This window comes from Macrotis lagotis, chromosome 7 (genome assembly GCF_037893015.1).
Source record: "Macrotis lagotis isolate mMagLag1 chromosome 7, bilby.v1.9.chrom.fasta, whole genome shotgun sequence".
NCBI lineage: Eukaryota > Metazoa > Chordata > Mammalia > Peramelemorphia > Peramelidae > Macrotis > Macrotis lagotis.
In genome coordinates, this window is record NC_133664.1 from 66,578,937 (window position 1) to 66,590,848 (window position 11,912).

The 11,912-nt window shown below is 43.8% G+C and overlaps 1 pseudogene; it reads right to left on the minus strand.

The window, feature by feature from the left end:
• Window positions 1–9,109: 9,109 nt before the first annotated feature.
• Window positions 9,110–10,500, minus strand: LOC141493702 (solute carrier family 52, riboflavin transporter, member 2-like; annotated as a pseudogene).
• Between the last annotated feature and the right edge of the window lie 1,412 nt (window positions 10,501–11,912).

Consider the following 11,912-nt stretch of genomic DNA (forward strand, 5'->3'; position numbering starts at 1 on the left):
AATGGCCCCGGATATGCAAGCGTCTCCTTCCGTAACTTCTGTCAGAGTTTAGGTATCAAACATATTACAGGAATTCCTTATAACCCTCAAGGACAGGGCATTGTAGAAAGAGCCCACCAAACGCTCAAAAACATGATTACTAAATTACAGAAAGGGTCAGAAACACTCTACCCCAAGATTAATAATGCTAAAACCATTCTTAACCATGCCCTCTTTGTCCTCAATTTCCTCTCCCTTGATGCTAATGCCAAATCTGCAGCAGATCGCCTTTGGCACCCCACTACTAAACACAACTATGCACAGGCTATGTGGAGAGATCCCATCTCCAACAAATGGCAAGGACCTGACCCAGTCCTTATCTGGGGTAAAGGACATGCCTGTATTTATGATTCATCAGCTCAAAATGCTAGATGGCTACCCGAGCGTCTAGTAAAATTACATAATCCACCCAGGGAACCCCCTGAGGAATCTCCCTCTGTGCTCTCTTGTAGATAAAAGATCCAGCATGAAGGCACTCATCCTGTGCCTGCTCCTTCCGCTGTCCTGCTCATACCAACTGCTTAATTACACCTGGTCAGTCGAAGATGCTCAAGGATTCCACATCTGGAGTACCTCCAAAATTGACTCCGCGACACCCTGGCCTCCTCTGTATCCAGACCTCTGCCGATTAGCAGGACCATACGCAGGATGGGACACTCTATGCCTTACCCCGGACCAGAGAGGAAGGCTTGGGTTCCTCACCTTTTATGTTTGTCCCGGACCCCATGCCTCAAAGCCTCAATGTGGCAGAGCCGTAGACTTTTTCTGTAAACAATGGGGCTGTGAAACAACAGGAACTGGGGACTGGATCAGAAACTCAGGCTCGGATTTCATTACCGTCTCTACCAATTATTCCACCAAGGAATGTATAAGGAAAACCCTGGGGAGCCCTGTGGTTAACCATGCCCCCCTTTCCCTTAACCATGCCCCCTCCTTCTCCTGTCCTTTCATCTCCTCCTGTAAAGATCATCCTTGGTGTAACCCCCTAAAAATCCAGTTCACGACAGAAGGTAAAAGGGCATCTGGATGGGGAAAAGGATACACCTGGGGACTCAGATTGTACAAGGATGGGAACGATGAGGGTTTAATATTTACCATAAGACTTACCCAAACCATCCCTACACCCCCCCAACTGGTAGATGTCGGGCCACTTGTCAACCTCCCCAATATAAGACCCCTGAACCTACCCACTCCTGACACTAACCCTAACCCTAACCTACCCACTCCTGACACCCCCTCCTACAGACCCACCCTCCCTGTTAGCATTCCCTCTACTACTCATATTATACTTACTCTCATTAATGCCTCTGTACAAGCTTTGACCCAGATACAGAATTCTTCATTGGAAGAATGCTGGATCTGCTATTCCTCTTCCCCTCCCTTCTATGAAGGTATTGCTCAATTCGGGAACATCACACACTCCAACAGAACAGATGATCTCAGATGGGGCACTGGGGAATCCCAAGGCCTCACTCTTGCAAAAATCTCTGGTCAGGGAAATTGTCTCCTTGGCCCACAAATGCTCCCCCCTCTTCAGCTAGACACAGTATGTAACCAAAATACCCTTATTAATACTTCCTATAGATATGCTGTAGCCCCTCCTAATACCTATCTTGCCTGCTCATCAGGACTAACCACCTTTGTGGACACCAAACAATTCCTTGATAAAAAGGACTATTGTGTCCTTGTCTCCCTTTTTCCTCACCTAACTGTCCACTACCCGGAGGAATTCCTCCAATTTTGGGAACATGGAAGGGGTACCCTTATCAGAGACAAAAGAGAACCCCTGACAGCAGTTACACTCGCAGTCCTGATTGGACTTGGGTTTGTTGGCTCTGGTACAGGTATTGCCTCCTTAGTTTCCTCCAATGCACAGTACACCCAGCTTAGCTCTGCTATTGATAAGGATCTCTCAGAACTTCAAGCAGGGTTAAAACACCTAAAAGATTCTGTTGCCTCTCTAGCTGAAGTAGCATTACAAAATAGACGAGGTCTTGATTTGTTATTTTTACAACAGGGGGGACTCTGCGCAGCACTAAAGGAAGAATGCTGTTTTTTTAAGGATAAACTTGGCCTGGTAGAAGACAGTCTGCAAAGGGTTAAGGATAGCCTGGAAAAAAGAAAGGGAGAGAGAGAGAAAGGTGAGGCATGGTATAAAAATTGGTTTTCCACATCCCCTTGGCTCTCTACTCTGCTCCCAAGCCTTCTAGGCCCATTAATTGGCTTCCTAAATCTAATTTCTTTTGGACCATGGGCCTTCAGGAGACTGACCAACTTTATCAAATCCCAAATTGACTCAGCCCTTGGAAAACCAGTTTCGGTCTTATATCACCAATTGAAAAGCCAAGGGTCCTGTGAGGACCCCCAAATGGAACCCTTGAGGTTCCCTGCTCTTACACCTCGCCCACCTTGGTATGCACGCATCTGCTCAAGGAAAGGCACCCCCTAAGGGCTGCAGTGATACCCAATGACGGGATTTAGTGCAACTCCATGACTTGGGAACATCAGATCCTACAGGAGATAACAAGGACCTTGCTAAGGTCCCCTCCTGGTCACGGATACCAAGCATGAAAACCAAGTTGCACAGCCTAAGACAGGGATCCTGCCCATAAATTTAAAATAAAAAAGGGGGACATGCCAGGGGGCCAAGAAGCCCCCATAAAAAGAGCAAATAAATTCCAGACATACCAGGAGCCAAGAAGCCCCCTGTCAGATAAGATAAAAGGAGCAAACAAAATTCCAGGCACACCAAGGGCCAAGATAAAGGAAGGTCACCCTCCATTATCAAGAACAAACTGACCACAGACTATCCCTTCTCTCAGGCCAAGGCATACCAACTCCACCCCTAAGCTAATCCCCTTGTTCCTTCTCTACAAAATATAAGCAGGTATTTTTCTCAAATAAACTCAGACCTTATCCACCATCCTTGGGTCTCACTCTCCTTATTCTCACCCATTCCATTTCAGGCTGGGTCCTCCTCGACACCCCACTTTTCTGCCCCGCGGGTCGGGGCACTCTTTTGCTAGAAGCATGTTTCTCAGAATCCTATTTTTTTCTACACCAATTGAATACTTCTGTGTCCAGGAGTATGTCTATCCATTAAAGTTAAATCAAAGTGACCAGTAAGTAATTCTTAACTTTGTCCTTGTCCAATTGTTGGAATGTCTGGAACCAACAAATGTTCTGTCCTTTCCCATATGAGATTCTGCTGTTGATGTTCACTATTTGATGTAAACCACTTTGATCTTGAAAGAAGTTGTTTCTCCCAGCTTACTCAAATGAATTTTAATATAAAGAAGCAATGAGCAAATCTTGTCTGAAGAAAGTGGTTTATTTTACATTTCCTACATGCTATAGGTTTTGGATTAAAATGCAACCCTGAGTTTCTGATGAAGGCCTTATTTTTCAAATATATAGAGAACTGAGTCAAATTTATAGGAATGCAAACCATTCTCCAATTGATAAATGGGCAAAGGATATGAATAGGCAGTTTTCAGTAAAATTATTGTTAGTCATATACAGAAGTACTCTGAATCACTTTTGTTTAGAGAAATGCAAATTAAAACATTTCTGAGGAACTAATCTCATTCCTATAAGATTGGCTAATGTGACAGAAAAGGGAAAGAATCAATGCTGAAAGGTGTGTGGGAAAATTATCATATTAATGTATTGTTGGTGGAGTTAAAAACTGATCCAACCATCTTTTAATTTTATTTTTTATTTATTTTAACCCCCCCCCAACTGCATATAAAAACAAGTTTTAACATTTGCTTCCAAAACCTTGAATTCCAAATTCTCTCCCTTCCTCCCACCCCACTCCCCATCACTGAGAAAGCAGGTACTTTGATCCAACCTTTTTTATTTTATTTTTCTTAGTTTTTGCAAGGCAAATGGGGTTAAGTGGCTTGCCCAAGGCCACACAGCTAGGTAATTATTAAGTGTCTGAGACCTGATTACTCCTGACTCCAAGGTGGGTGATTTATCCACTAAGCCACCTAGCCACCCAGATCCAACCTTTCTTAAGAGCAATTTAGAACTATGCCCAAAGGACAATCAAACTGTGCATACAGTTTGACCTAGCAACACCACTACTAGGTCTGTATCCCAAAGAGATCATTAAAAAGACAAAAGGGTTCACTGCCTTGGAGAGAGGGAGGGAAGAAAGCATGGTAGAAAAATGTGGAATTCATAAATTTGCAAATGAATGAAACTTTACATGTAATTGGAATAAAATAAAATAATTCTTTTTAAAAAAGAAAAGGAACAATGTGTACAAAAATATTTATAGCGGCTCTTTGTGTGGTGGCAAAGAACTGGAAATTAAGGGCATGCCCATGAATCGAGGAATGTTTTGAACACATAGGAATGTAAAGGAATACAATTGTGCTATAAGAAATGATGAGCAGGCTGTTTACAGAAAAACTTCTGATACTGAGCAGAACCAGAACAATGTGCACAGTAAAGGCAACATGATAAACTATGATTGATTTAACTCTTTTCAGTAATACAAAGATCCAAGACAATCCCAAGGGACTCATGGAAAATTCTGTCCATATCCAGTAAAAGAACTGTGGTGTCTGATTGCAAATCAAAGCATACTTTTTTTGTGATTTTCCTTTTTTGTTCTGTTTCTTCTTTCACAACTGTAAGAGACTATTGAGGATCACAGGAAGGTGTGACTGGGAATGACTTTCCAGGTCCTCTTGCCCAGGTACATTCAATGACTTGATCACCTGGGTTGGCTCTTCAGATCTTCTCATTTGTTCCTTATGTTTAGGCAGTTCCTGGAGCATTGTGCTAAACACTAAGCCAGTGATAGCAACAGTTTGTGAGAAGTATTAGCCTGAGGAAGTAAACTTTATTACCTGCTGTCCAGGGGCAGAGAGGCATTTGTTTAATTTGCTAATTGAAGAAAACCTCATGAATTGGAAGTAGACCAGGGACTTGGGGGATATTTAAGCTCTTGCACTCTGTAAAATAAACAGAGAACTTGTCATTGTCTCCAGCCTTTTTGTCTGAGACAAGTATTAGTTATGAGTAACAGATAAGTTAGCCAGCAGGCATGCAACACATAACATGACTAATGTGGAAATATGTTTACATGATTGCACATGTTATATCAGATAGCTTATTGGATGGGGGTGAGAGGGAGGGAGGAAAAAATGTGAAACTCAAAATTTTATAAAAAAATAAACTTTGAAAACTATCTTTAGATGTATTTGGAAAAATGCTATTTCCAAAAATATGTATACATAAAACACTAGGATGGTATCTACCCTCAAGGAGCTTACACTTTACTTGATCTATTATGCAAATTATTAAATAGGGTACCTTTATATGTAATCAGGGAAAGGGAAAGTTTTATTTGCCTTTGCTTAGATGAGGCTTGCAGGATTGGGAGAGGTATAGATTTTTTGATTGCATACATGTGAGGCCTTTTTCTTTGTTTTGTTGTGTTTGTCCTTTTTTTTCTTTTTAAGCACCCCCTGAAAGGGTTCTTGCCACAAGCCGCTCTCTTCATAAGCTTCAAAAGCACAAATCCTTGAACACACAGAGCTCAGAAAGAATTGTCCTTTTTTTTTTTAAAGGTTTTTGTAAGGCAAATAGAGTTAAGTGACTTGCCCAAGGCCACACAGCTAGGTAATTATTAAGTGTCTGAGGCCAGATTTGAACTCAGGTACTCCTGACTCCAGGGTCAGTGCTCTATCCACTGTGCCACCTAGCTGCCCTGAGAATTGTCCTGATTCACTCTACTCTAGGGATGGTTTTACATCCACTTTTCCCTATGTCTACAACATCCTTAACAAAAAAGCCAGCCCATCTATTGCCAGCTTCAGAAGCAGCAACCAGCAGTCCAGTCTTGACTATTTCCTCTCCAGGTCACCTTTTGTTGGTATTTTTGGATCAGTTTTTCACCTGGACTTCTCAAATCTCAGCCTCTTTTTTGAGTCCACATTACTGCTTCTGAGTCATTGTTTGCTTGCCATATCTTATAACTTACTGCTTAATATTAGTTGATAAATGACTATAGTTCTAAAGGACTTATGAATGTGTGGGATAAAAATCCACTTAAAAAAATATAGAGACTACTCTTTCTTGAGAAAAGGGCACCCCCCCAAGTCTCACAAAGGTAGTGAAGATCAAGGAGCTGCACTGAGGAGACAGTCAAGCAAGATTATATGGCCTAGCGTGATTCCCCACTCCTTAGCCCCCTCTCTTCCAACCTGATTGGTTAAGGTTTTCAGAGTTAGAATCTATGCAAAAAAATATACTCAGCAACAAAGAGAAGAATAAAAGATTTTCATAAAATATCATCTCACCATCCAGATGGTGAAGGTATCAGCAGAAGATTTCTAATGACCTTCTGTTAAATGAAGTAATGTCTGGGTATGCAAGGTCTTCTAAGGGACTTTTACTAGCACTTATCAAATAAGAAAAGACAGGCAACTATTTTCACAGTTCACTATCAAACAGGTGGCTAACTAAGACTGCAAGGTCTCTTTGGAAGTATTCCACTATGTCCCTCCCTAGCAGAATCAGTGCAAGGTCTTTCTGGAAATAGTCCACTGTTTCACTCCCTAGCAGAATCAGGAGGGTGTCTGACTGGGAATGCAAGGCCTCTCTCCCCTCTTCTAAGAATAGTCTAAGGGTGATAGTCTGTCTTTGTTTTAATGATTTTTAACCCCAAGAGGACTTCAGTAACAATATTAACTCTCTTTTTTTTCTTAGGGTTTTTTTTTTTTGCAAGGCAAATGGGGTTAAGTGGCTTGCCCAAGGCCACACAGCTAGGTAATTATTAAGTGTCTGAGACTGGATTTGAACCCAGGTACTCCTGACTCCAGGGCCAGTGCTTTATCCACTGTGCCACCTAGCGGCCCCCAAGAATATTAACTCTTAACTCTTATCCACCTCCAGAGAGAGAAAGTCAATGGACTTAGAATGAATATTGAAACATATTTTTTCTCTTTCTTTCTTTTGGACATGACCCATGAGAAAATTAGTTTTTTGTATATATATATATTTTGTGTGTGTTTTTCTTGTCTTCTCAATGGATGGAGGGAGAAGAGGGAGGGAAAGAATTTGGAAATTAAAATTTTTTTATATTAAAATTTTTTATTTAATTAAAATTTAAATACTTATAATTTAAATATTTAAAATATAAATGGGAGCTATTTATTTCACTTGGTCCCTCTCTTGGTAGAAGGTATGGTCCAGTAAAAGCATATAAAGCAAACACATTACAATACACAGTGACATGTGAGGTTCATTTGGAGAGATACAAAAAGGTGTCGGAGGTCTAAAGAGAAGAGAATGATTGCCTGGGAGATCTGAGAAAGCTTTCTGGATAACTGGGCATTTGACCAATGCCTTAAAGGGTGAGTAAAAATTGATCAGGACCAAAGAGGGAAACTGGACATCAATAAGAGCCTGAGCAAAAATGGAGGGAGGAGAGTGTAAGGGCAGGGCCGTCCAGTTTGGCTTAGAGCACCGAGAAAGAGTAGCAAAAAGGTTGGAAAGGTAGGGTGGTGCCAGACTGTAGAGAGCTTTGAACCCAGGCAAAAGAATTTGAATTTTATTTGGCAGAAAATAGGGAACTATTTAAGATTTTTTTTTAACAAAAAACAGATTTCTCTGAGGAAGATGAACTGGCAGTGGCATGAAGAACAGTGGAGAAGATTGCACAGGGCAAGATTCCCTAGACCCACATACTTTTTCAGTGATTTGTGATGGAAAATGACCACCCTAGCCCTTTCTCTCAGAAGATGGAGCAGTTCATTTGGAGTCCAAAGACCTGGGCTGGGCTGGGCTGGAATTCCAGGCTCTACCACGAATTGCCTGTGAGACTTTTCCCTTCTCTACCGTGTAAAATGAGGGGATTGGACTAAGTGACCTCAAAAATTGCCTGCTGGAAGCAGGGTGGTGGGGAACTGATGTTGGGAGAGGTGAGGCTTTCAGGAAACAGCCTTGGGAGAAGGTCAAACTGTTGGCGCATAAACCAACAGGAGGCAGGGGTTGTGATCGTGGACTCTGGGAGGCACAGATGGGCAGGGCCCAGGGCCAAATCAAAGGCTGTGTGGATAGAGCCTGCAAGGTCAGGGACAGGGAACCTTGGCAAGTTCCAGGATAGTCTTTCCAAGAGAACAATGAATGGGAGCTGGACTCCCCACAGTCAGGCTATGCATAAGTATAATTAACTCTTTCTCTACAGCTATTTGGGAGCTCAGGCCAGGGAGGACACATTGCTGGGCAACAGCGTAATGGCCTTGTGACTAGTCTGTGGGCTACTGTTTGGTGGTCTTTTCAATTTCTCTGGACCTGGGCAGCAAGCTTATGAAGAAAACTTTAGGTTTGTGGTGACTGTATTCCACAAGGCGCTGCCTATGATAGTCTCCTCCTTCAGGACCCCACAAAGCTATAGCTATCAGGAAAGCTGAGATAAGCCTGTACTCTCAGCTGAGTCTCAGGGCAACTTAGGCCAGACATTGAGGATGAAGGGAGGGAGGGAACTTAGGAAAGACCTGGAAAGGAATTTGATCCCCACTGATGAAGCCCACTCAGAAAGAAAATAGAACTTTTCTTCTAAAACTGCAGTTCTAGCTGGACTTGGGGACTGAGTCTGAGGGACACTGTGTAGAGTGACACCTGCTCTCCTGTACCCAGAAGAGGAATTGTCAATTGTCATCTTCTCTGTGATCCCCAGCCCAAGGCTTTGGGCACCAGCTGCTCTCTGGACATGTTGCTGAACTTATTTGGTTCTGGGATCCCAAAGACAAGTGACCCAAGAGGGGCCAGTAGAGAAACCTTCAGGAGGGAAATCAACAGAATCCCTGTCTTTGGGCCTCAGTTTCTATTCCTAAGGTTTTGTTTTCTTTTTGGTGGGGAAAAAGGTTCTGGGGGGTAGGGGCACTGAGTCAATCCCTGGACCATCCCTGAGTCATGAGAATTGTGCAAAGGGAACAAGGCTCATGTTGCTCCAGCAGGGATGGAGTAACTTTACTCCTGGGAGGGTGGGGGGGTAGAAAAGGCAAGGGTACTCCAGCAAGAACCCGACAACCCCCTTAAAGGGTTATCAGGGATTACATATGTCCACGCAGTCCTGGCTCTGGTGGAAGACCTGGTAGATGCTCGTTGGGGGGAACACGCGAGAGCCCCTATCAGAGAACCTATCTGGATTGCAATGCCTGCTGCCAACAGCGCACCTTGGCCATCTCTGTGCAGGAGCAAGCTCACTGCCACTTTCACATAGGAAAAGGTACCCAGGCTCAGGACCCATGACAGCACCATAAGGACTATACCCGCAGAGGTGCCCACTAGTGGGGGACAAGGGCTCAGGGCTGCCAACACCATCACATAGGTCCCAAAAAAGGTGCCCAGCAGTGAAAGGGCACCCAGACCTGACAGTGACTTGTAGAGGATGCCCATGGCCAGGAAGCAGGCGAGGGGGCTGGAGGCACTTCCTAACACCACAGCCAAGTGGTAGGCTGGGCACCCATATGGCAGGCAGGAGTAGCTCTGCACAGAGGGCAGTACCCCATTGGTCAGGACATTGGTGGTCCCTAGCAGCACCAGCAGGCAAGCCCCTCTGACTGAACACAGCTTCAGTGACTCCTGGGCTCTTTCCTCCGACTCTGGCTCAGGTGTCCCAATCTCTTCTCCTGGATCCCGAAGCGGTGACACCTCTTCCTCTGGGGTAGTTCCCTGAGCCTGCCCTTTGCTCCTAGGAGTAACTGTGTTGGGTGATGTTAGCAGTAAGTGCAGCAGGCCCTGAAAGTCTGCAGCTGAGATGGCAAGCAGGCTGGTTATCACCCAGAAGAAGGTGTTGGCTGAAAAAGCGTTCTTCAAAGTAGATGGGCACCATGGGGCCCTATGGGGAAATGTCAGGGGAGGGGGAAACAGTGGGACCTGGTGAGGATGCCAGGGTAGTGACTCTAGAGCTGGGAGAGGGGGCTGGTCAGCACTCTAGGTGGCCCACACCTTGGGTCAGAGCCAGTCCACAAGGCAGCAGGGCACTAAGACCCTGACCCAAGAAAAATGTTCGCACAAAGGCTGGGGGCAGATGAGACATGAGGGAAGGAAAGTGACATTGGAGGTGCAACAGCTCAGGGCCAGTGCAAAGGCTAATGCCAGGAAGGCCACAGCATGGGGCTGCCCTGACATGGGTACCACGTGGGACCACAGAGAAGCCGGCAGTGCCATGCCCACCACACCCAGAGCCTGCACTGCCCAGATCGGGCCTAGTTCACCCTTTGATAGGTGGCTCCAGAGTGTTACAGCCAGCGGTCCCAGGTTTCCAAAGGCTACCAGCACCGACAGGTAGGATGGAAGGTTCCATCCTTCAGGCAAGTCCTTCACCAGTATTGGCAATTCTACCCAGATCCCGTTGATGGCAAACTAGGAGCCCATGGCAAAAAGGGCTACCAGGAGGTGTGTGAGCACTGTTCGGCCACTGGGTGCTGCCATCCCAGTGAGCCTGCCGCGACCCCGGAGCCTGGGAATTAAAATTAAAAGATTAACTAGTAAATGAATTGTCCTTTGTTCTCAAAGAGGACCAAAATGACATCAAGTTACAGTGTGTCTAACTGCTTAATCAGACCAATGAAAGCATTTTCACAGGTCAAGCACATATGATCTATGTGAACATTTGAGATGCATTCTCTAAATTTGTGTATCTCACATTTCTTTTGAGCTGCTGCAATTCTGCTCATAGTGCCTTCTTTGATGCAGGTGTGCCATGCTGGGTGGTCCTTTGCCAGTGTCTCCCCTGTCACCCAATCAATTCCAAAATTCTTCAGAGAGACCTTGAGAGTGTTCCTGTATCACTTCTTCTGACCACTATGTGAGCATCTTCCTTGCGTGAGCTCTCTGTAAAATAATCTTTTAGGCAAACCAAATAGTCATTTGGCATTTGAACAATGGAGCCAGCCCATTACAATTGGTCTCTCTGCAGAAGAGTTGGAATGCTTGACAGTTTATCTCAAAAGGACCTCAGTACTCTACCTTTTCTAACCAGATGATTTTCAGAATCTTCATAAGACAATTCAGATAGTATGGATCTAGTTTCCTGCCATGGCACCAGTGGACTCTCCAGGTTTCACAGACGTATAACAATAAGGTCAGAACAATGATTCAATAGACCTTTAGTTTGGTAGGCAATTTAATATCTTTTCTTTCTGAGCCTCCCAATCAATGAGGCTATTGAACTTCATTTTTCCCTTCCTCATATGTCAGGAAAGATGAGAGATAGCTCCAACATTATAATTTGTTAAACACTATGGGGATCATAGAATTACAGAAAGTCAAAGTTGGAAGGGATCTTTGAACTCATCTTGCCCCCAAGCTCCTTAATCTAAGATGCACAGTCTTGGTGGAAGTGAATTGTGACCATAGGTAGGAAGATTAGTCTGTGAACTTGGAAGGGAAAAAAATACATATTACTTCAATATATCTGACAACATTTTGTATCCTTACCCAAATTACATTTGGCAGTTGACTCTCTCCATTAATCAAATAAATGAGATGCTTTCTAATATATTTTGGTGACTCTTTTATCTCCAGCTGACAATAGTAGGTACTTTGTAAGTTCTTCTGGTTGATAGGCAATTAACCAAGATTAATAAAAAAAAATTTGACAGCATGTGTTTAACATTAATAGTTTCCTACCTCTTTTCATTGCTATGTTCACTCATAATTATAGTTTTGGTTTCATTTTAGTTAGTCAACAAGGAGATGCAGATAAAGCACAGGATTTAGAGTCAGAAAGACTTGAATTTAAATCTTTCCTTAGACACTTACTGACCGTTAACTTGGGCAAGTCACTTAACCTCTATCTTTCTCAATGTCCTTATCTGTGTTAAGGAAATAACAATAGCACT